Raw genomic sequence first — 26,540 nt, 5'->3', positions numbered from 1 at the left:
GAATCAAGTTGGGGAGACATTTCATTTCATATAGAGAAAACACATGCTCATTCATCACTTGGGTGACTGTGAAACTACAAAACTTACTGTATTTCCACAGCTGGTTGGCCAGCTGTACACAGTAGCTTCAGATATAAGAAACTTCTCTTTGAGGTATTGGAGCTGCTGTTTTGTCTCCTCAAGCTGAAAGCACAATTTCTTGTTGATTTCTAGGATGTTCATTTCTGCCCTTGATGCAGAAAAAGGGCTGGAAGATCCTGCCATTATGGTGTTTGTTGCAGAAGAATCCAAGCCAGAGACTGTGGAGAAGAAACCAAAACACATGAACTCAAACAGGTGTCATCAGTTCTGAAGGATGACAGTAACTGTAACTATTAACTTACTGTTGAGAGAAAGTTGATCAACACCCCACTTGAGAGTCCTTAACCCTGTAAAGAAGGGTCAGGATGCCAGAATTCAGATCCAAAGGCACTACCTGTAGCTCAGACTCCACAAGGAGTGAGGGAGGTAGGGCCCAGACTGCCAGGTAATGTCCTGGAGCAACAGTAACAGAATTAGAATGTGGAGGGTGTCATGGAATGTCTCCTGCCTCCCAACTGTCAGCCTAGTTTGAAACATAACAGGTATCTGACCTCAGTGGAAGTTACTGTTGATGAGGGCTTTTTAGTCATCTGCTAGTTTCAATAGCGGTGTGCTGTGCCACCTCTCTTTTCTAAGAAGTTAAGCTTAATTTCTCATTCTTATGTGTGGCCAAAATCTTAAAGAAGAAATGACTTACAATAAGTTACACTTTCTTCACAGCTACCTAGAAGTCCATTTCTTTAACATTAGCGCATGTATTAAAAGGCTTTTTGTCAAATGAAAACTGTAAAACTTTGCAGATGTAAAAGTGTCATGTGTTGTTTGTATATTTGCCCATTATTTCCAACTGAGCTATATTATCATGCCATATATATATATATATATATCATGCTAAGAGAATAAATTACTAGTGTTTAAAATTTTTTCTGACCTTTATAAATATTATTCTTGCTACAATCTGTGTTTATTTACTTATTTTTATTTTCTTATTTTGCTGGGTGGGGGTACATTGTAGCATTTCAAAGACTTTAAAATGCATCAGATATATCACACTGGAATTCACCCCTCCACTGCTCTCTTTCATCTCCCCTCTCTGATTCCTGGAACAGTTTCAACAATTATTATTACTTTTTATACATGTGTATACATTATTTACACCATGTTCATCCTTCTACCCCTTTCTCTCAGCCTCCCCCTTCCCATCAGTGCTGACCCCCACTCCCACAAGGCAAAACCTGTTCAGCCCTACTGTTCTCAGATTTTGTAGAAGAAAATACATAAAAGATAAAAAGAGAAGCATGGCATTTTTGCTAGTTTGCAATAAAGATAGTTACATGGGGAGTTTTCTTGTGTTGTTTCCATGCATACATGTATTATAACTCCATTGTTTCAGCTCTATCTGTCCTCTTCACTCCTCCCTAGTCCCCTTCCCAGGGTGACCCTGGGCAGTTTAAGATATGTATATTCATTCCTATACCATAAGCATTATCTACCATCATCTTTTTTATTCTCCAGATTCTGCTTTAGGAATATATATATATATATATATATTAGAGATTTGAACTCCAGGCTTGGGATATCTCTACTGCTTGAGCCACACCTCCATACATTGCATTTCTATGTGGGTTTGTTTTCTCATTGGGGCAGATGTTGGCTTTTCATTAAATCCAAGTTCCATTGCTACCTATTTAACCTCCTCCTCTATAATGCACTGGTTTGGTTTCATTTACATTTTGTTTGCTTTGTTTGCTTTTATTTATGGATTGATTGATTGGTGGGACTTGTGTTTGAACACAGGACTTTACAGTTACAAAGTAGGAGCTCTAATGCTTGAGCCACACCTGCAGATCATTTTGCTCTGCTTATTTTGGAGATGGAGTTTCTGGAAGTGCTTGCCTAGGATAGCCTCAAACTATGATCCTCTTGATTTCAGACTCTCAAGTAGCTAGGATAACAAGGCATGAACCACCAGCACCCAGCAGTTTTCTTGATTTTGACACAGGGTCTCCCTATGTAGTCCAGGCTGACCTTGAATTCATGATCCTACTGACTCCACTTTCTATATGCAAACACACACCAGCTATTTTTGTTTTTTAATGTCACTAAACACCAGTTAATATGTGTTACTTGTGACTGATATCCTAGCTCCACAAGAGCTCCTCCCAAGCTTGCAGTGAAGTTAAAATTGTTATGTATATAACCTTGAGTACATGCTGTGAGCATCTGTTTTGGGAAGACTTATAAATATGCTATTTCATTGGTCTCACATATTGGACCAAACAGGGCTCATCATTGCTCAATAGACTGTGTGAGTGAATTAACTTAATGCTGTTGACTTGCAGTTGAATTCCAGTTATAGAGCATAATATGATCAAGGGTGCAACAGGGTCCAGTGACACAGAAGCTGAGATTAGGGTGAGAGCAGCAGGCAGAGTGAGTGATGCCCTGAACCACCTCCTCGCTTTCTCAGTGTCTTCATGATCCTATCATCTCTCAATAGTCCCACCAGGTGGGGACCAAGCCTTCAGCACATAACCTTTGACAGAGTTGTACCTCATATCCAACCACAACATCCAGTGAAGCTTCATTCAGGAGTTAGAAGCATCTGAATACTCTGATGCTGGGCTGTGTGCAGGTGGTCTTGGGAGGCTCTCTGCTGCCCAGAAGTTCCCAGACCAAAGAAGTAGCTGCTGAAGGTTGAGGGTCTATGACTCAGTCTTTCTTCCACCTTCCAATTATCTCTGCACCCATATTTGAGAGTACAGTATCTACATTCTGAATCCCAAGCTGCTTCCTCAACCACTTGTAGGCAGGAGAGAGGAGCATACCTGTTTCTCCCTGCAGACTTAATTTCATGAGATTGCCCTGTGTTCTTTTCATCTTCTCTGCTTGGTACCTCTGGCACCAGAGGCCCAGGGTGTATTGGACACTATGCCCAATCAGGTGGTTGGAAGGAATGGAAGGTTTTGGTTGACACTTTAATGACTTCAAAAAGAACTGAAATGTGTACATATTGTCATAGAGGAGAGATGTGTAATCTGGATCAGTCACTGACCCCAGACCTGCTGCGAAAGCATGTCTCCATTCCTCATACTAAGCATTAAACCTTCGGAAGAAAATGGCAGACTCATATTTTCCAACACCTAATATATTGTTTTATTACCGAGGGACTTTGCAAATATCTGTTGAATGAATGAAATAAAATTTAGAAGTTAGGAATGTGCCACCCAAACATATTAATTTGAAAACACTCTGCCGTTATCAATTTAATTTAAAAATGTTCACATACAAACCATGTTTAAATAAACTTTTAATTTTATTTAAAATTGGTTTTAAATAAATCAATTGGATTTATGGAATTTATCAGGAAGATAGTGCAGATCTCCCACAGATCCTATGTCTACTTCCCATTTATTAACATCTTAAATTGATGTGCTGCATTTTTCTTTATCAGTGAATGAGTACAGAGAAGTTCATACTTTACTCAGATTTACTTAGTTTTTACTAAATGGCTTTTTTCTACCACACTACATTTGGTCATCATGGCTCCTGAAGGTCCTCTTGGCTGTGACATTTTCTTAAGACTTTCTTTGTTTTTGATGCTCTTGGCAGTGCAGAGGGTATTGGACACCATGCCCACATAGTCAAAAGGGGGTTAGTCAGGGAACCATCACATTTTTCTCTTTTTTTTTTTTTTTTTGTTTTTGTTTTTCTTTTTTTTTTTCTCAATTGGGTGGTGGTTCAATGTCTCTGTCCGTGGCAGATAGTGGCAAGCCTTGTCTTCAGAGTCATCCTGTAACAGGTGCTTAAACTGCTTTTGCTGAAAAGCATTGACTCCTTACTTGGGCACATGAATTACCTAGAAGAAAGAGAAATTTTTGGTATGTTGGCCTTCATTTTGCATTCATCCTTGTCTTTGATCATCAAGAATAGAGAGTCTCTAAAATTTAGAAGGGAAGGAAGAACTACTAAGAGAGAATAAGGAAGTAGAAAGAAAACAAAGAAAGCCCACATAAACTCAGTTGATCATTTCAAGAAGAGAGTGTTCAACTGAAATGTTGTTAAATGGCTAAATAAGAGATGAAGAAATAATCAAAGGTTAAAATTAAAAAGCCACTGGTGACAATGACATGAGCCATAGTGAGGGAAGTAAGAAGATGAAAGCAAGAATGGAACAGGATTAGATTGAGAGTAAGTGAGAGTTCAATATTTAGATGTTGACTAATGTAGTCCACTAAATTAAGAAACACAAAAACATCATACTGTTAAATAACATGGAAAACATTTGATAAAACTCAGCACATGTTTATGACAAAGACAACTCTATAGCACACCAGAAATAGTTCTTTAATTTGCTTTAAAAAATTTACAAAATAGCCAGGCTCATGCATGTAATCCTAGTTACTCAGGAGGCAGAGACATTAGGAGGATCACGGTTCAAAGACAGCCCAGGCAAATAGTTCAGGAAACACTAGCTCAAAAAAACCCATCACAAAAAGGTTGGCTGAGTGGCTGAAGGCATAGGCCACTATAGAGTTCAAACTCCAGAACTAAAAAAAAGAAAACAAAAATTACAAAATAATCTATAGCCAGTATTATTCAGTGGCTAATTATTCAAAGTCTTAACTCTGAAATCAGAAATAAGTCAGACATGCCTAATGCTTAGTATTAAAACTTCTATTCAACATTGTACTAAAAGTCTTAGCTGTCACAATAAAGCAAAGGAAATATTAAATACAACTCTCAGTTTCAGATGATATTACTATCTACAAAGACAATTTATTTAAAATCTATAAAATTACTGGAGTTAATGGAGAAGTAGGAAGATCAATATTAAAAAGTTCAATGTAAACATGAATTATATTTCTATGTATATGAAAAACAGAAAATATAAAAACATCAAATAATAACAGTTTGATGAGAATAAATAAAAGACAGCTAATTTTCTATGCAGAAAACTACAAAAGTGATCCTTAATAAAAATATATATATATAAATGCAAAAGGTGAAGAATAGTGAAAGCAATCTTAAAGAGTAACAACAAAGCTAGATGACACATGGCCTATATCAAGATATACCAAAAATTGATATAAATTAAGATACTATTGTAGTGTCTTAAAGATAGAAAACCATCCCACTCACATAGCGTCAACAGATTCACAGCAAAGATTAGACTTCAATGCAGTGGAAAATCATCTTCTCAATAAAAGGTCCTAGGTCATCTGAATACATATACATAATGGGATTACATCCCAATAAGCCCATTGTTAAGTTGAAAATATTGTAATTTGTTGGCCCAGTGATCCTGCCATATACAGCAATCTACAAAGGCCTTTCATGATGCCTGATTCATATAAAATATAGTTTATCATGTATCTTCTAAATGTTTGTAAATGGAAAAAAGAGACTTGAAACTATTTCAGGAATGGGGGAGGGAGTAAAGAAGAATGATGGAGGGTGAATTCAAATATGATATATGGTAAGAACTTTTGTAAATACCACAATGTATCTCCAGCACAACAATAATAAAAATAAAATAAAATAGGAAAAAGGAATTCCTAATACTCTAGATACAAGAAAAAGAGTATGTCATCATTTTAAAAATAAACCAAAGAACAGTTAATGGATTTCTAAGTAATGCTATTGAAAAACAAACAAAAACAAAAACAAAAAAATGCCTTACTAAAAAAATCCTACCAATGATCCATGTACCACTCTTCAAACACCAATCCTTAACCACTCTTCAAACACCAATCCTTATTGAAAAGCACTTGTTTCAGTTAGAATTATTTTAAATGTAACACAACAGGAGGTGAAATAAATACTATTTCCAAAAGTCTTCTCAATTTTCTTTTCCATGGTTAAAAAAAAAGTTTATTACTCTTAGTTGAGATCTTAACTCTATTATTTGTCAAATAGTTTCATTTTCAGATTATTGAAGAGTTAACTGATAAGAATGTGTTAATGAGGATATGAAAAATGTCTTCTAAAATAATCCTTTATTCAAGAAATCTCACTTGAATAGTTAAAAGAATTCACGTGAAACCACCAATCTCTGTTGAAACCATAAGAAATTAACATTCATAATAATAATATTCTATTGCAAATAATGTAAAGGAGATCATTTTTTAAAAGGACATAAACAGGCTGGAAGCATGGCTCAAGTGGTAGAGTGCCTGCCTAGCAAGCACAAGGACCTGAGTTCAAATTCCAGTAGCAACAAAAAACCAAACTAAAGATATTCCAAGATGGCAGCTAGAGGGTGGAAGCAGAAAGCATGCCTCCTATAGTGAAATCTTGGAGAGACGCTGGAGACACACCTTGCAGGCAAAACCACCAAAAAGAGGCAAAACTTTGACCCCTCCACACCTCCAGCCAGTGCAGAGCATCTCCACTTCACGTTAAATGGAGAAACCAGGAGGGCCCCAGGGCCACCAGTAGCCTGCGCCCAGATGGCTTGGGAAGACATGGACCAGGTGAGCTTAGTGGTACCACAGTACTCCCACAGACAGCCCCGGGGCAGAGCAGCATAGCCCCCTGGACAGACCGACCTCCACCAGGGAAAAAAGAGAAACTGAGTAATAAGCAATAAGAACAATAAAGACATGCAGGGAAGAGGGTGGGGTGCACTGAGCACTGAAGAGTGGGGGAAGGGAATCCTTCCTGGGACTATAAATAAACAAGCCGGGCGGGCCGGGAGGCTCCAGCGGGAGTGGGGGTGTGTGCCCAGCAACCAGGAGCCAGAAAGCTTGTGAGAGTGGAGGAGGGAGGAAAACTCCACAGGAGAGGAGGGAAGACCCACTTCCCACGTGAGCTATAAACAAACATGGCAGCTGGCAGGAGCAGTAGCACCGCCCAGTAGTCATGAGCAGGAAAGCTTGTGAAAGTGGCGGTGGGAGGAAAACTGCACAGGAGAGGGGGAAAACCCACTTCCCACGTGACTGTAAACAAACATGCAGGCCTGAGAAAGCAGATGCAGTGTCACCTCCCCCAGTGTGCTTGAAAAGGGAAAAGCTTGTAGCAGAGGCTCCTGCACAGGAGAACTCTGAGTAAACAAAGCCTGTGGGGCCAGGTGAGCGCTAAGCTCACCCTGAAGATCTGCATACATAACACCTGCAGCAACAGCAAGCTGACAGCAGTGGGCAGGCAAGCCACAGCCGCAGATAGCCATTCACAGAACTGTCTCCAGACTCTTTTTTTTTCCTCTCTCCCTACCTTTGATGAGAAAACAACTGAACTACACCTGCATGCTGAAAAACTTACTGAAATTGTATTGCATTTGAACTTGGGACACTTTGTGGGTTTTTTTGTTTTTTGTTTTTTATTTATTTTTTTGTGCAGTTTTGTTCTATTTTATGCATCCCCTTTGATGAGACAACTACAGAATAACATCTGAGGCACCATCTCCAGGATTGGAGACTGAGACAGACACCAAAATTATTAAGACTGAAACTTCATTCCATTTGAACTTGGAGGGTTTTTTTTCTATTTTTCACTTTGTTTTATTTTATTTTTATATATATATTACTTTCATTTACTTATTTTTTATTTTTATTCTTATATTTATTCTTTTTATTTTTTATTTTCAATCCTCTCTCTGTCTCTCTAAGGCCTGTTCACCTTACTGTCAATTAGTGCAACAACACTCCCTGTTTATACCTTTGAAACTTTGTTTGATTCCTTATTTTCTTTTTTCCTACCTGTCTGTTTGTTTTTCCCTTTTCTTTAACTTATTTCCATCTCCTCTCACCCTTCCATTCTATATTAACATTCTTATTATTACAAGCTAGAATATAGATAATGGCACAGAGTACAGGGACAGTAACAACACCAAGGACAATGATGGGAAGACAGAAAAAAAAGGGAAACCAATTTCCCCACAGCAAAAAATTAGTACAGGAACCAGAGGGAAATGAAGAAAACAGATACTCAGATCCAGACTCCAACAAAATAAAGATAAACTATGCCAAAGAACCCAATGAAGCCCACAAGAATAATTTAAAAGAAGACATACTACAGGTACTCAATGAGAATTTTATAGAGATGATACTGGATATGGTCAACCAAAATGTACAGGAGACACTCAAGAAATTCCAAGACAACAAAAATAGAGAATTTGAGAAACCAAAAGAAGAAATAAAGGAAACCATAGAAGCACAGTATAAACACCAAAGTGAAACAGAGAACATGATTAAAAAACAGATAAATGAACTCAGAACAAAAATAGACAACATTAAATAGGAAACCACCCAGGATATGGAAAACCTCAGAAAAAAGAATGAACTGCAAAACAAAATGGAAGGCAAATCCAGCAGAATAGAACAAACAGAAGACAGAATCTCAGAACTTGAAGATGAAATGGTAATTAAAGGAAAAACTGAAGAACTATTAATTAAACAACTCAAGACCTGTGAAAAGAAAATGCAAGAACTCACCGACTCCATCAAAAGACCAAACTTGAGAATCATGGGCATCAAAGAAGGAGAAGAGGTGTAAACGAAGGGAATGTGTAATATATGCAATAAAATAATAACGGAAAATTTCCCAAAACTAGAGAAAGATATTCCCATACAGATGCAAGAGGCCTCCAGGACACCAAACAGACCAGATCAAATAGCATTACCCCACAACATATCATCATTAAAACAACAAGTTCAGAAACTAGGGAAAGAATATTGAAGGCTGTAAGAGAGAAAAAACAAGTAACATACAATGGTAAACCCATCAAAATCACAACAGACTTCTCAACAGAAACATTAAAAGCAAGAAGAGCGTGGGGTGAGATCTTCTGGGCACTGAATGAAAATAACTTCAACCCTAGAATACTCTACCCAACAAAATTATCATTCAAAATAGATGGAGCAATAAAAGTCTTCCATGATAAGCAGAAACTAAAACAATATGTGACCACAAAGCCACCACTACAAAAGATTCTGCAAGGGATTCTGCACACAGAAAGTGAAACCCAACTTAACCATGAAAAGACAGGCAGCACCAAACCACAGGAAAATGAAAAGCAAGACAGTAGAGAGTAACCTCAACTTAGGTATATGCAATCAAACCTTCAAACAACTAAGACAACTAAATGACAGTAATCACCACATACCTATCACTACTAACACTTAATGTTAATGGACTTAATTCACCCATCAAAAGGCACCACTTGATGAAATGGATTAAAAAGGAAGATCTAACAATTTGTTGCTTACAGGAAACCCATCTCACTGACAGAAATAAGCATAGGCTTAGGATGAAAGGCTGGAGGAAGATTTACGAAGCCAGTGGCCCCCAAAAACAGGCAGGAGTAGAAATACTTATCTCTGACAAAGTAGACTTCAAACCTACATTGATCAAATGAGATAAAAAAGGACATTCCATACTAATAAAAGGGGAAATAGACCAAAAGGAAATAATAATCATCAATCTGTATGCACCCAATTTAATGCACCCAATTTCATCAAACATACCCTGAAAGACCTAAAAGCATATATTAATGTCAACACAGTGGTTGTGGGAGACTTTAACACCCCATTATCATCAATAGATAGATCATCCAAACAAAAAATCAATAAAGAAATCCAAGATCTAAAATATGCAGTAGATCAAATGGACCTACTTGATGTTTACAGAACATTTCATCCAACTTCTACACAATATACGTTCTTCTCAGCAGCCCATGGAACCTTCTCCAAAACAGATCATATCCTAGGGCACAAAGCAAGCCTCAGCAAATACAAGAAAATAGAAATTATACCATGCATACTATCTGATCACAATGCAGTAAAAGTAGAACTCAACAACAAAAGTAAAGACAAAAAACATGCAAACAGCTGGAAACTAAATAACTTACTACTTAATGAACAATGGATCATCAATGAAATAAAAGAGGAAATTAAAAAGTTCCTGGAAGTCAATGAAAATGAAAACACAACCTACCGGAACCTATGGGACACAGCTAAGGCAGTCCTGAGAGGAAAGTTTATAGCCATGAGTGCATATATTAAAAAGATTGAAAGACCCCAAATCAATGACCTAATGATACATCTCAAACTCCTAGAAAAACAAGAACAAGCAAATCCCAAAACAAATAGAAGGAGAGAAATAATAAAAATAAGAGCTGAAATCAATGAAATAGAAACCAAAAAAACCATACAAAGAATTAATGAAACAAAAAGTTGGTTCTTTGAAAAAATAAACAAGATCAATAGACCCCTGGCAAACCTGACTAAAATGAGGAGAGAAAAAACCCAAATTAGTAGAATCAGGAATGCAAAAGGGGAGATAACAACAAACACCATGGAAGTCCAGGAAATCATCAGAGACTACTTTGAGAACCTATATTCAAATAAATTTGAAAATCTTAAAGAAATGGACAGATTTCTAGATACATATGATCATCCAAAACTGAACCAAGAGGAAATTAATCACCTGAATAGATCTATAACACAAAATGAAATTGAAGCAGCAATCAAGAGTCTCCCCAAAAAGAAAAGTCCAGGGCCTGATGGATTCTCTGCTGAATTCTATCAGGCCTTTAAAGAAGAATTCATACCAATCCTCCTTAAACTGTTCCACAAAATGGAAAGGGAACGAAAACTGCCAAACACATTTTATGAAGCCAGTATTACACTTATCCCAAAACCAGGCAAAGACACCTCCAAAAAGGAGAACTATAGGCCAATCTCCTTAATGAACATTGATGTAAAAATCCTCAACAAAATAATGGCAAACCGAATTCAACAACACATCAAAAAGATTATTCACCACGACTTAGTAGGCTTCATCCCAGGAATGCAGGGGTGGTTCAACGTACAAAAATCAATAAACGTAATAAACCACATTAACAGAAGCAGAGACAAAAACCACTTGATCATCTCAATAGATGCAGAAAAAGCCTTTGATAAGATCCAACACCATATCATGATAAAAGCTCTAAGAAAACTAGGAATAGAAGGAAAGTACCTCAACATTATAAAAGCTATATATGACAAACCTACAGCAAGCACTATACTAAATGGAGAAAAACTGAAAACATTCCCTCTAAAATCAGGAGCCAGACATGATGCCCACTATCTCCACTCCTATTCAACATAGTACTGGAATTCCTAGCCAGAGCAATTAGGCAAGAATAAGGAATAAAAGGAATACAAATAGGTAAAGAAACTGTCAAAATATCCTTATTTGCAGATGACATGATCCTATACCTTAAAGACGCAAAAAACTCTACTCAGAAGCCTCTAGACATCATCAATAGCTACAGCAAGGTAGCAGGATATAAAATCAACACAGAAAAATCATTAGCATTTCTATACACTAACAATGAGCAAACTGAAAAAGAATGTATGAAAACAATTCCATTTACAATAGCCTCAAAAAAAATCAAATACCTAGGTGTAAACCTAACAAAAGATGTGAATGACCTCTACAAGGAAAATTATAAACTTCTGAAGAAAGAGATTGAGGAAGACTATAGAAAGTGGAGAGATCTCCCATGCTCATGGATTGGTAGAATCAACATAGTAAAAATGTCTGTACTCCCAAAAGTAATCTACATGTTTAATGCTATTCCCATCAAAATTCCAATGACATTCATTAAAGAGATTGAAAAATCTACCGTTAAATTTATATGGAAACACAAGAGGCCATGAATAGCCAAGGCAATACTCAGTCAAAAGAACAATGCTGGAGGTATCACAATACCCGACTTTAAACTATATTACAAAGCAATAACAATAAAAACATCATAGTACTGACACAAAAACAGACATGAAGACCAGTGGAACAGAATAGAGGACCCAGATATGAAGCCACACAACTATAACCAACTAGTCTTTGACAAAGGAGCTAAAAATATACAATGTAGAAATAGCAACCTCTTCAACAAAAACTGCTGGGAAAACTGGTTAGCCGTCTGCAAAAAACTGAAACTAGATGCATGTATGTCACCCTATACCAATATTAACTCAAAATGGATCAAGGACCTTAATATCAGACCCCAAACTCTAAAGCTGATACAAGAAAGTGTAGGAAATACTCTGGAGTTAGTAGGTATAGGTAAGAACTTTTTCAATGGAACCCCAGCAGCACAGCAACTAAGAGACAGCATAGATAAATGGGACCTCATAAAACTAAAAAGCTTCTGTTCATCAAAAGAAATGGTCTCTAAACTGAAGAGAACACCCACAGAGTGGGAGAAAATATTTCCCAGCTACACATCAAAGGACTGATAACCAGAATATATAGGGAACTTAAAAAACTAAATTCTCCCAAAACTAATGAACCAATAAAGAAATGGGCAAGTGAACTAAACAGAACTTTCTCAAAAGAAGAAATTCAAATGGCCAAAAAACACATGAAAAAATGCTCACCATCTCTAACAATAAAGGAAATGCAAATTAAAACAGCACTAAGATTCCACCTCACCCCTGTTAGAATAGCCATCATCAGCAACAACAGCAACAGCAGGTGTTGATGAGGATGTGGGGAAAAAGGAACCCTCTTACACTGTTGGTGGGAATGTAAACTAGTACAACCACTCTGGAAAAAAATTTGGAGGCTACTTAAAAAGCTAGACATTGATCTACCATTTGATCCAGCAATACCACGCTTGGGGATATACCCAAAAGACTGTGACACAGGTTACTCCAGAGGCACCTGCACACCCATGTTTATTGCGGCACTATTCACAATAGCCAAATTATGGACACAGCCAAGATGCCCCACTACTGACGAATGGATTAAGAAAATGTGGTATCTATACACAATGGAATTTTATGCAGCCATGAAGAAGAACGAAATGTTATCATTCGCTGGTAAATGGATGGAATTAGAGAACATCATTCTGAGTGAGGTTAGCCTGGCCCAAAAGACCAAAAATCATATGTTCTACCTCATATGCAGACATTAGATCAAGGGCAAACACAACAATGGGATTGGACTTTGAGCACATGATAAAAGCGAGAGCACACAAGGGAGGGGTGAGGATAGGTAAGACACCTAAAAAATAAGCTAGCATTTGTTGCCCTTAATGCATAGAAACTAAAGCAGATACCTTAAAAGCAACTGAGGCCAATAGGAAAATGGACCAGCAACTAGAGAAAAGGTTAGATCAAAAAGAATTAACCTAGAAGGTAACACACACACAGACAGGAAATTAATGTGAGTCAACTCCCTGTTTGGCTATCCTTATCTCAACCAGCAAAAACACTTGTTCCTTCCTATTATTGCTTATATTCTCTCTTCAACAAAATTAGAGATAAGGGCAAAATAGTTTCTGCTGGGTATTGAGGGGGTGGGGAGGAGAGGGAGGGGGTGGTGTGGGTGGTAAGGGAGGGGGTGGGGGCAGAAGGGAGAAATGACCCAAGCCTTGTATGCACATATGAATAATAAAACAATAAAAATAAAAATTAAATTAAAAAAAACAAGCCAAACAAACAAAAAACACCAGGAACTTAAATGACACAAAATGGAAAGAAACTAAACCCATTTAACTTATACTGTTGATATACTACATATTGATAAGAAAAAGCTGTTATATTAAAATATAAGCACAGAGCACAAAAGAATATAAGAGAAACCAAAAATTCATGCGAAAAGTCAATCCATTTGAGCAAAACAAAATTAGAAGATTTCTAGGAAACAAGCTGAATGTAAAGACAGCAAAGGAACAACTAGCAAAAAAATAGGAGAAGTGATATTGTAATTTGATAGAAGTATGTGAGAGTTTTTCTCTAGTTTCTACTTTCACTAAAAATTTCTTCATTATTTACATCTGTAACACCCATTATAATTCCATTTCTACACTTGTGTTTAAGTCATAATACATAAATGTTCTTCAATTAGCAATCTATGACAATGATACCATGAATGGAGAGGGAAGTTACAAAAATTCAATTACTAATTGTCAGTTGTTCTCCTATGAAAGCTACACAGTAACATCATCAATACATATCACTTACCTTTTCAAGTAAGTAGCCGAGGACTAAAAAGCCTTTTCCATGCAGCATTTGTTCGTGCATGGCTACAGAACTTGTAAGTAGTCCAAATAGGAATGTCAAAAGAGTAGCACTGCATGTAAAGTACAGGTAATTTTGTTTTGTAATCATTAGATGTTTATTATAAACATAGTATTCCATTTCAGCAATTTGTTATGCCAAAAGACAACAACAAACATACTTAAATTTAATATCTACTTTGCTGACAAATGTTCTTATATCTTATACTCTGCAAGAATATATCTTCTCATAAGCATAAGGAAAATTTTATCCTTCTCAAATTAAATACAATAAACTAGAAATAACTGCATACTTTTAATATTCTACAAGTAGATATCAGACTTTATCCATATGAATAGGTATTCTCTGCTTCATGTAAATCTAATATAAACACACATTACTCTTTTATAGTAAAGACTTTATCACAACATTCTTTTGAATAATAATCTATTAGAGAATAGTAAATATGTATGCAATATTGTTTGAGAAGAACATACCTATTCTTAAATAAGCTCATTAGTTAGACCTGTTTTTTGTAAATATTTTGTTAACAAATACCCAGAGAAATATGTAACATGTCACTTATGCCCACAGATGCCCTCAGAAAAGCTTATGAGAGCAGAGAAAGGAAACAACTCATGTACTATTGAAATGAAAAGTTGTAAATTGCTACACAGTGTGTACACAAACACATAAAAACAAGCAAACCAGATAAAAATTAAGCACTTTGTATGTCTGTTGAATGAGTGAATGAGAAAACAAAAGGAAAATAAATGACTGCATCGAATTGATCTTTGATAATGTATGTTTTCAAAAAGCTACATAATTTTCAGCCAGAGGCACTAATACATGAATATAGTGTTCCTAAAAAATGAAAATATATGTTCCTTCATTATATGTGCTTAATGTAGTTCTACAATAATTCCATAAGCTAAACTTAATCAACATTTAAAATAATAAGATCTATGTAAAATATTTTATAATATACCCTAACTTACCTGTTTATATTCACAAGAAATGATAAAGCCACAAATTTCTAAATACATTTTAAACACAATAGTTCTCATTCTTACAAGTAATTAAGAAAATTTGGTAATGTGCAAAACATAACTCTTAAAGGAATCTGAAGTTATTCCAGCCTCTGAATTATTATAGTTTTTCCTTTTTGGATGCAGGAAGCTCCCACCACTTCTGAAATTTGACCATAGTAATAATATTGGATTTGTACTTACTATATCTGCATTTCTTGACTTTTTACCTTCATTTACATTGTTATTTCTCACATTGTTACCTATATTTTACTTAATATATTCTATTACTGGTTGGAAAAACACTACCTTAATTATTTTATGGACAAAATAAAGAAGTAAGAAAGGAAACCTGACCAAACATTAATTAAAAAATATGAAGTACAGAAAGATTTCCTTCCACTGTCAACACATGGCAGAATCAGGATTCAAACCCAATAAATCGACCCTTTTAGGGAAAAAATGGCTACAGTAGTGCAAATTCATTTCTAGTGCTAGAGAAACAAAAACTAAATGGCAAAAAAGATGGCAGTAAGTGATAGCACACTGGTATAAAAATAGCAGGACTATTTTTATTATGCAGTTATTGAAATCACTGGGAACAAAAAGATCTTTTAATAAGGGAAATTTCAAATTATTGCCTACAGCTAACATAAGACATAATACTAAAACCAGAAAAGCTAATGTGAAAATGCAAAGGCAAAAGAAAGAGTATTTTAATGTTTAGTATTCCTCTTCTATAACATAAATCTTTCCAATTATTAGGCACCAATTTTTAAAGTACCAGCACTACAACACTTGTACATACAATAGCACATGCAACACATGCACTTCTTAAAATTTACAAGCACTTTGATTTACAATGTATAAGTCTCTCACACCTCCAAATACTTTAGAATGTCACAATTCCCAATGTGATTTAAATAAAATGCATACATATTGCCCTAGTTGAGTGTACTGCACATTAAAAACTAACTCAAGAGTTCTGAAAGATGGCAGAGGAGTAGAAGCTTTCTCCATCACATTCCATGAATGAGAAGAGTCCTAGGTAACAAAGGAGACAACATTCAGAAGAGTAAAAGAAAGAATGAATACTGAGAAATATAAAGAGGATTGGATGGTGAAAAATACAGTGAAACAGAAAGGAAACAGGGCAAGTTAAGAAATCATTTGCAGCTCAACTCCCAAAATCTCCTGGGAGGAGAAGCCAAGCTCTCCACAGAGTGGTGAATGGCTGGGTGGGGTCCAAAAGAACTGAGACCTATAGGCAGAGCACCTGAGTCCCTCAGTCCACCACCAGTGCAGTGTTCAGTGTGGTATTTGTTCCCCTCAACAGGAACACTAGGGGTTACACATGTGTTTACCCATGGAGCATAAGGGGAGAGACCTGGAAGTAAGTGGGAACTTTCCTGACATATAGAATTAAAAGCACCATGTGGCCAGAAGTGGCTGCCAGTATAGAATAAGGGGAAGCTTCTAAGGTAGAAACAGCATGGGAGAACTGGCCCTTAAACAGCCTTGCCTTCAGCCCACATATACCACCAACCCATACTCAAGGAAACACAACAGTAGAGTCTCCACCTACTTCTCCTGTATCTGAGTGGTGCTGGTACCAGAACAGGTGCCTTTGCCACATGGACAAAAGTTTCCCTACAGAGCTATTCCACAGTCAATGGTGAGAAACAATACTGCAACACTCCCACTACATAGTCCTGCCTGAACACTAAGAATGCTTCAACTGAAAGGCCACTAGTGATTAAAATTTCCAAATAAAGAATTTAACCTCAGAAGTGTAAACCTGAAGGCAGAAACATGAGAAACATGAAAAAAACTCACGGTAATATGACACCTCCAAAGGCCAACAACCCTACAGTAACAGATATGAAGGATAGTGGAAAAAAAAAAGAAAGCCCAAAGAATGTAAAAGCATGACCATAATAATGATCAGCAAAATGAAAGAGGACATGTATAAAAAGCTGGACTAATTTAAAGAAGAACAAACAACCAGCTTGAAAGAAATCAAAGAATATACAACTAAATACCTGGATGAAATTAAGAAATCAGTGAAGGATATGAGATAGGAATTCAATAAAGATATGGAAATAATGAAAAAGACTCAAGTTGAAACTCTGGAAAAGAAAAACTTGATAAATGAAATAAAATAAAAATCAATGGAAAATCTCTCAAGTAGAGTGGACAAAATATCAGGGCTCAAAGACAAGATACATGCATTATAACAGTGATCTGAAGAAAAACGGAAAAAATGAAAAACTGTGCATGGAATATCTAAGAAATCTGGGACACTATTAAAACCCCAAACCCAAAAATCATGGCCATATACAAAGAAGAGGTAACAAGATAATAGTTTGAAAATTATTTTAATAAAATAATAGGAGGACAGCCCATTTAAGTACAGGAGGCTTTTAGGATGCTCAAGAGACAAGACAAGACCAATCCAAGAAATAAGATAGTCAAAACATCAAGAATGCAGAACAAGGAAAAGTATCAAAAGTTGCAAAAGAGTATCAAAAACTGCAAACCAGAAGCAACAAGTTACATTTAAAGGTAAACACATCAGAATAACAGATTTCTCAACAGAAACTTTAAAATTGAGGACATTCAATGATATATTTCAATCATTTTAAAACAATAACTGGCAACCAAGATTACTTTACCCACCAAAGATATCATTCATAACTAAAGGACAAAAAAAAACCCTTCCATAATAAACAAAACCTAAAGGAACTAATGACCACTAAAGTAGCATTGAAGAAGATACTCACAAAATTCCTACACATGAAAGAAGAAAATAAATGTAGCCACAAAAATAAGAGAAAAAATAAATCTCACCAGATGATCACATGAGCAAATGAAGAAAAAAGTAATCAGACACTACAAAAACAAAATGCCAGGAACTACTGCATACATTTTTAATATTAACACAATTAGTGATCTCAATTCTACAATCAAAACACCTGAAATGGTGAAGTGGATTAAAAGCAAGACCCAATCATTTGTTATCTACAAGAAACACATGGCACTGACAAAATGAAACATTGCCATAGGGAGAAAGTGTAGGAAAAAAATTCTTCCAAGCAAATGAATACTAAAAGCAGGCAGGAGTAGCAGCATCATATCTGAAAAAGTAGACTCCAAACCCAAATGAGAAGAGACATAGAAGGCAATTTAAAAAGGGGAAAACCAATTAAGTGGAAATAACAAGTGCAAATATATACATGCGAAATGTTGGTGCAACCAACTTCATTAAACAAACACTACTGGATTTAAAAGAACAAATAGACCCAATGCAATAACAGTAGAAGACTTCAATACTCCACTCTCATCATTAAATAGGCCATCCAGACCAAAACAAAAATCAACAAATAGACCTCAAAATTAAATGACACTACAGACCAAATGACTTAACAGAAATTACAGAACATTTCTTCTTGCTGATGCATAATACATATTCTTCTCACAGCCTATGGACTATTCCCCAAAATAGAGCACATTTTAAGACACAAATCAAGTCTTAGCAAATATTAGATAATTAAAATAACTCCCTGTATCCTATGAGACCACAATGGAATAAAACTAGAACTCAACAGGAAAAGACACTACAGAAAATACTCAAACACATGGAGACTGAACAACAAATTCAGTTCTCATTGAAGACATAAATGGAGAAGGGAACCCAAAAGTTCCTAGAATGGAGTGAAAATTAAAACAGAATCTTTGGGATATACCAAAGGCAGTTGTACAAGGAAACCTTTTAACTGTGAGAGCCTACCTAATAAACAAATAAATAAATAAATAAAGAGAAATCTGAAGTAAATAGTCTAATGATGAATGTTAAACTTATAGAAAAACAAGAACAAGCCAAACCCAAAACTAGCAGATGAAAAGAAATGATAAAGATTAAGGAGAAATTAATGAACTAGACACCAAAAAAATACAGAGAATCAATGAATCAAAAAGTTGGTTCTTTGAAAAGATAAATAAGATTGATAAACCTTTAGACAATCTAACTGAAAGAAGTAGGGAAAAGACCCAAAGTAATAAAATTAGATATGAAAAGGGGTATTACAACAAATACAATGAAATCTGGAAAATTTTGAGGGACTACCTTCAAAATATATATTCAAACAAACAGAAAAGTTTAGGAATAATAAATTCATCTATAGATTCATTTCTATATTCATTTCACCTACCAAAACTGAACAAAGAATATATAAATCACTTAAATTAATCTATAACAGGAAATGATTTTGAAGCAATAATAAAGAGTCTCCCAAAAAACAAAAGACCAAGAACCAAAGGATTCACTACCAAATTCTACCAGACCTTTAAAGAACAACTAACACCAATACTCCTCAAAATTTCCATAAACTACAAAAAGAAGGAACTTACCAAACTCATTCTATGAAGTGGGCATTACTCATTCCAAAATTGGATATGGGCACACTGAAAAAAACAGAATTAAATGCCATCTCTTTAATGAACATAAACACAAAAATCTCCATAAAACACTTCTAAACTAAATTCTACAGCACATTAAGAAGGTCGCATACCATGATCAAGTTGATTCATTCCAGGAATGTAAAGCAAGAATGTTCAACATACACAAATAAATAATGTAATAGAACATATATGCAGAAGAACAAAAATCACACAATAATCTCAACTGATGCAGAGAAAGACTTTGACAAAATTTCATGACAACTCTGAAACAACTAAGAACTGAAGAATATACCTCAAAATAAATAAGTCTATGTATGACAAACCTAAGGCCAACATCATACTAAATGGGGAAAAACTAAAGTCATTTCCTCTAAATTCAGGAGTAAGATAAGGGTGTAAACTCCCCATTACATTTGATATATTAGAATTTTTACCAAGAGCAATAAGGCAAGAGAAAGAAATACAGGGGATTTAAATAGACAAAGAAGAAGTCAAATTATCTCTACTTTCAGATGATATGATTCTATACTCAAAAGACCCCAAAGATTCCACCAAAAACCTTCTAGATCTAATAAACAATTCTGGCAATGTAGCAGGATACAAAATCAACAAACAAAAATCAGCAGCTTTTCTATATACCAACAATGAATAGGCCAAGAATGAAATCAGGCAAATACTATTCACAATATTCTCCAAAAAATAATGAAATACCTAAGTATATACCTAAGTAAGGAGATGAAAGACTTCCATGATGAAAACTAGAAAAACTTGAAGAAAGAAACTGAAGAAGGTACCAGAAGATGAAAAGACATTCATGAATTGACAGAATTAATACCACAACAATGGCTATATTACTGAAAGCAATCTACACATTCAATGCAATGCCCATCAAAATTTCAAAATCATTCATGTAGATAAAGTAAAATCAATTCAAAAAACTCACATGGAAGCACAAAAGATCCCAAAAAGCAAAAGTGATCCTGAATACAGAGGCTAACATTTGAGGTATCACAATACTAGACTTCAAGACAGCCATAAAAAAAACTAAAACCAAGCAAACAGCATAATATTGGCACAAAAACAGTCACAAAGATGAATGAAACAGAATAGTAAACCCAGAAATACAATCACAAAACCACAGTTATGCAATTGTTGACAAAGAAGCCAAAAACACACAGTGGAGAAAACAGCTTCTGCAATAGTGATGCTGGGAAAAGTGGTTATGTAACATGCAGAAGCCTGAAACTAGAACCCTATATTTTACCCTTTTGGAAAAAACATTTCATAATGTATCAAAGAGCTCAATGCAAGATCTGAAACTTTTCAAGTACTATAGAAAAAGAAGGGAAATCTCTGGTAGGTACAGGTAATCATTTCTGAATAAAACTGCAATTGCCCAAGAATGCAACACTTGATTGCATCAGTTTCTGCACATCAAAAGGAATAATTACTAAAATCAAGAAACACCCAACAGAATCAGAAAAAAATCTTCACCACTATTAAATGGATAAGGGATTAATATTCAGAATATACCAAAAGTTCAAAAAACTAGGCTGCAAAAGAACAAAAAAAAATCCAATAAATAAGTGGGCAAATGAATTGGAAACAGTTCTTAGAAGAAGAAATACAAATGGTTAATAAATACATGAAGTAATGGTCACCATCCTTAGCCATAATGAAAATGCAAATCAAAACTACACTAAGATTCCATCTCATCCCAGTTAGATCCTTAAGTGATAACAGAAACAGCAACTAATGCTGGCAAGGATGGGGGAAAAGGAATTCTCATACACTGTTGGTGGGAATGTAAACTACTGCAACCACAATGGAAATCAGTATGGAGGCTTCTTAAAAAACTAAAAATAGACTTACCCATGTTTATTGCAACTCTCTTCACATTAGTCAAACTGAGGAAACAGCCAAAGCGCAGAAGTGATGCCGAAGATAAGTGAAATATAGTACGTGTGTGGACATCTACATGTGTGTGTACATACATGCATATACATATATATGGAAAATTACTCATCCATAAAGAAAAAGAGTTATGTGATTTGCATGAAAATGGTTGGAACTGGAGATCATCATGCTAAGTGAAGTAAGATAAGCTCAAGATGGGGGTGATGTAAGCACGTACACTATACATCTAATTGGAATTGTCATTATGAATGCCCCCCCTTATAACGAATATATCCTTTAAAAAACAAGGCCAATTATTGCATGTTCTCACTCATTTGTGGAACCTAGATCTAAAATGATGATGAAGATTATAATGATGACACAAAGAGACAAGGATGATGATGACAACAATGAAAATGATAATAATAACAATGATCATAGGACATGAATGTAAATGGGGGACAATCCAGTAAGGATTAAAGGGGTAGGAGAAGGAAAGGATATTGAGGGTGAAGTGAAAAGTACACTTTATAAATACACATGAAGAGTAGCATAATGATACCCACCAAACACTATGTGAAAAAGAGGGCAGGAGATAGGGAGAGAAGGAATAAAATATAATGGAGGAGGTGAACTTATTCACAATGCACTGTATGCATGGATGAAATTATCACAATGAAATCCCCTTGATTAATTAATACATGATAATTCAAAAATAAAATTAAATAATGAATTTGCAGATGCAAATGCTATTTCTTCCTAAAGCTTTCGTTTTGAAAGTTAAATAGAAATCAGGCAGAATATGATAAATCTTACTTAACAATGGGTTTTGTGAAATGAGGATACTTAATACTCTTAACCGTCTCCTAACCTCCTGCAAAAGGTAAAAGCAGATGATACAATTAAATAATTTCAGTTATACATAACATCCCATACTACTTTCTTTCTAAGTCTTCAACAATTTTTGCCATGCTACCTCTAATTTGACAAGTTATACATTCATAATATAATGTAGGGATTTAGTAATGTAGTTTTTGTTTTGTTTTGTTTTTTGAGACAGGGTTTCTGTATGTAGCTCAGGCTCACCTTGAACTCACAATATAACTCAGGTGAACCCTGAACTCATGATGCTCCTGCCTCATCCTCCCCAGTGCTGGGATTAGCTCACATTTATTTTTCAGAATGGACAACAAAAGGCATGTCTTCAACATTAGAAAACAGTCTGAGGAATAAAACAATTCATGAAGAAAAATATAGCTAAAAAGAAAAAAACACCTTTAAATAAAAAGGAATTGCCACAATAACTGACTTTCAAAAATATGATGACTTTTAGACCATACTGAAGATGTTTCACAAAATATCATGTTAAAACATTACATGGAATTTCACAACTAAAAATAGAGAAACAGTAGTGTCTTTGAGGTCTCCACCTTTAGATCTCCTCTATCTGGAATCCAACTACTAACCTCCTTTGGCGCTAACATACAGAATATTTCTGTTATTACAATAAGTCATCAAAGTGATTTCTTTTTCAAGTACTTTTACACTAGGTTAGATGGGAAACCATAAGCCTTATGTTGACTTATGAGGTCCTACATAATTTGACCCCAGTACTTGCTAATTTCATCTCAGCATTATTTTCTTTTTAAAATACCATTAACCATGTCTTTGAGGTCATTTTATTACAGAAGATTTAAAACTTAAAAGATTCACTTATTAAAGAGAACAGGTGTCAAAGTAAAAACTCACATTTCTATCAGACTATTTCATTATTCAATTCAGGCTATAGTGATAGACCATATTCTCAAATACATTAGAATACAGATTTAAATTTCTTAAAAACTTATACCATTTGTGTTAACATTATCAGTTGTAAATGTGGACAATGCTGGTCATGTACATTTAAATAAAAATAATTAAAATATCAGTATGTATTGTTGAGTTATTATTGCCTAAGATGTAACCATCATCTTTGCAGCACCTAATAAGAAAATGCTTGAAAGACTATTAATGATCACTGACTACCATTTTGTCAAGTTCCTACCATTTTTCTTGTTACATATGAAAAAAGCAGCACATACAGAATAAATCTGTGCCAGACATAAAGCTAGATCACTTTGATCCCTAGATTGATATTCCTCTCCTACCATAACATGATCCATAACTTTGAAAATAAACCTATATCTTTGTTCATTTAATAATACTTACATTGGGCCAGGCACTACAGATGTCCAAGGCTGACTGTGGAATACATGATTTAGTCAAAAGGACATGCAGGAAACAAATAAATAAATACAGAATTAAAAATAAGTATGATTACAATAGGAAAAAAAGGTCAGCATAAACTGGGAAAAATAATCTAGGATTCTATTTTAGATTGCATGGTCAGGAAAAGTCCTATCAAAAGAATAATATTTTAGGTTTTAGTTCCAATGCAACAACTTAAGATTTATTAAATGCAGTAATGTTAAATATTTTAAGTTCATGTGAATGTTCATTAAGAATCAATGAATGTGTTCACCTTCAGTTCCTATTTTATGGTTCCTGGTGTCAACAAAAATAATTTGTTGATTTTGATATGAGATAGTTTAAGTTTTATAACAATCTGTGGATCCAACTCTCAGTCTGCAGAGATAATAGCTTAAGGCTATTCAGAATTATGTTTTCTAAAGTATCAAAAATAAAGATAACTTGCAGATATTTGAAAAAGCATGAGGAAAATTAACCAGTTCTCCTTGCCCAGATATTAAAATGAAACATAAACTTTCTTCTACAGATAATTTAAATATACTATTCAATTATTTTATATATTTGAGAAATATTGCACTGCAATAGTTATTCTCCATTTCTAAAATATTGGTTATTTCAAGGCATCTGAAATATTTTTTACAATATACTTCATTCATTCCTATTTAGAAAATAAAAATACACTGAACAGTTCAGAGAAGATAGAAATAGAAAATAACAGTGCTCATCAATCATTAAAAAGTCAGATTTAAGTATTAAAATGCCTAAAACACATGTCCTTTTTAAAGTCTCATTCTTTCTCTTATTGATCCGAAAATGACAGGCATGTTTGTTCTGAAGAAAATGAGAGTAGGAAAATATCTACAACAGTAACTTAACAACTGTTTTTTCTAAATGTGATAAAGGTATCAGGAAGAACCCATAACAACTTAGCTTCAAATAAATTCAGAACATTCTTAGAGATTTCTACATATGTAAGAATGAACATTTATATATATCATCTTCACTGACTTTACAAAAATTCAGTGAATTTTTGTAAAATGCTATCAAGGTAATACAGAACACATAATCTTTATATTTTAGAGTAAAATGTTTTAATTTCTAAATAAAATACACATAAAAATGCCCAGAAATATGCAAAAATTTCCTGCCCAAAGGCAGTTTTATGATAAAATATTAGGCATGTTCTTATATTAATTGATTTACTTAATACAGAAAAGTGCTCATTCAAAAATATTTGAGTTCTCACTACAAAAAATTTTATTGTACTAGGTGTAAGAGAATTTAAATTCACACAGACAGCAATTGGCTTCCCCTCTTAACAACTTCTATGACTTTTGGCAAATTATTTAGCTTCTCTAAATCTATTACCATCTCTAATAACAGGGGAATAATAATTCCTATGGTATAAAAAATGTGGAGAACAGTTTCTAAAACATATTAAGCATTTATAAATGAGTCATCATTAAATAAAGTTCTAATTACTTTTATCTACTATGTCTTCATGATGAGATTTGTCTCTGTTAAAATTCACCCTTCATTCATTAATTCATTCAAAATATTTACTGAGATGTTATTTTGTGTCCAGTTTCCACTCTCCTATCCTCCAACATATATGCTTTATGTGTGGGTACAAAAAGAATGACAACATGTACATCATCATGAAGGTCTCACAAAAAGCTGTTTCTTTGAAAAGACAAACAAGATTGACAAACCCCTGGCAAATCTGACTAAAACGAGGAGGAGAAAACATCCAAATCAGTAAAATCAGAAACAAAAAAGGGGGGATAAAAAAAACAAATACCAAGGAAATTCAGGGAATCATCAGAGACTACTTTGATAACCTATATTCCAACAAATTTGAAAATCTTGAAGAAATGGACAAACTTCTTGATACTTATGACCAACCAAAACTGAGCCAAGTAAATATTAACCACTTAAACGTATCTATAACACAAAATGAAACTGAGGGATCAATAAAGAGTCTCCCAAAACAGAAATGTTCAGGATCTGAGGGATTATCTGCTGAATTCTATCAGACCTTTAAAGAAGAACTAATACCAACTCTCCTTAAACTTCTCCATAAAATAGTACTGGAATTCCTAGCCAGGGCAATAATGCAAGAAGTCATAAAAGGAATACTAATAGGTGAAGAACTTGTCAAAGTATCCTTATTTGGAGATGACATGATCCTATACCTCAAAGACCCAAAAACTCCTAGATACTATAAACAGCTTCAGCAATGTGGCAGGATACAAAATCAACTTATGAATAACATTAGCTTTTCTATACACCAATAAAGAACAAATTGAGAGAGAATATATGAAAACAATTCCATATAGCCTTAAAAAAAATCAAATACCTAGGAGTAAACTTAACAAAGTACATGAATGACCTCCATAAGGAGAACTACAAACCCCTGAAGAAAGAGATCAAGGAAGACTAAAGAGGGTGGAAAGCTCTCCTGTGCTCATGAATTGGTGGAATTAACACAGTAAAAATGGCTATACTACCAAAAGCAATCTAAATGTTCAATGCAATTCCCATAAAATCCCAATAACATTCATCACAGAGATTTAAAAATCTACCCTAAAGTACATTTGGAAATACAAGAGGCTGTGAATAGCCAAAGCAAAATTCATTCAGCAAAAAGAGCAATGCTGGAGGCATCACAACACCCAACTTCAAACTATATTACAGAGCCATAGCAATAAAAGCAGCACAGTACTGGCACAAAAACAGATATGAAAACCAGTAGAACAGAATAGAGGACCCATATATGAATCCACACAGCTATGCCCATCTTATTTTTTACAAAGTCACCAAAAACATA

At 34.7% G+C, this 26,540-nt stretch overlaps 1 long non-coding RNA gene across 2 annotated transcripts in view; it reads right to left on the bottom strand.

Annotated features, from left to right (window-relative positions):
* Window positions 1–3,309: 3,309 nt before the first annotated feature.
* LOC141415070 (uncharacterized) overlaps window positions 3,310–26,540 on the bottom strand; it is a 45,440-nt gene continuing 22,209 nt past the window's right edge. For both annotated transcript variants that reach the window (XR_012440096.1, XR_012440097.1), the window contains exons 4-5: window positions 14,040–14,148; window positions 3,310–3,940 (exon numbers count right to left, since the gene is read on the bottom strand). This is a non-coding gene — a long non-coding RNA (uncharacterized lncRNA). The remainder of the gene's footprint in view (window positions 3,941–14,039; window positions 14,149–26,540) is intronic.

Source organism: Castor canadensis, chromosome 12 (assembly GCF_047511655.1).
Source record: "Castor canadensis chromosome 12, mCasCan1.hap1v2, whole genome shotgun sequence".
Taxonomy (NCBI): domain Eukaryota; kingdom Metazoa; phylum Chordata; class Mammalia; order Rodentia; family Castoridae; genus Castor; species Castor canadensis.
Note: the sequence above shows the minus strand (reverse complement) of the source record. Positions and strands in the feature narration are given on the sequence as shown.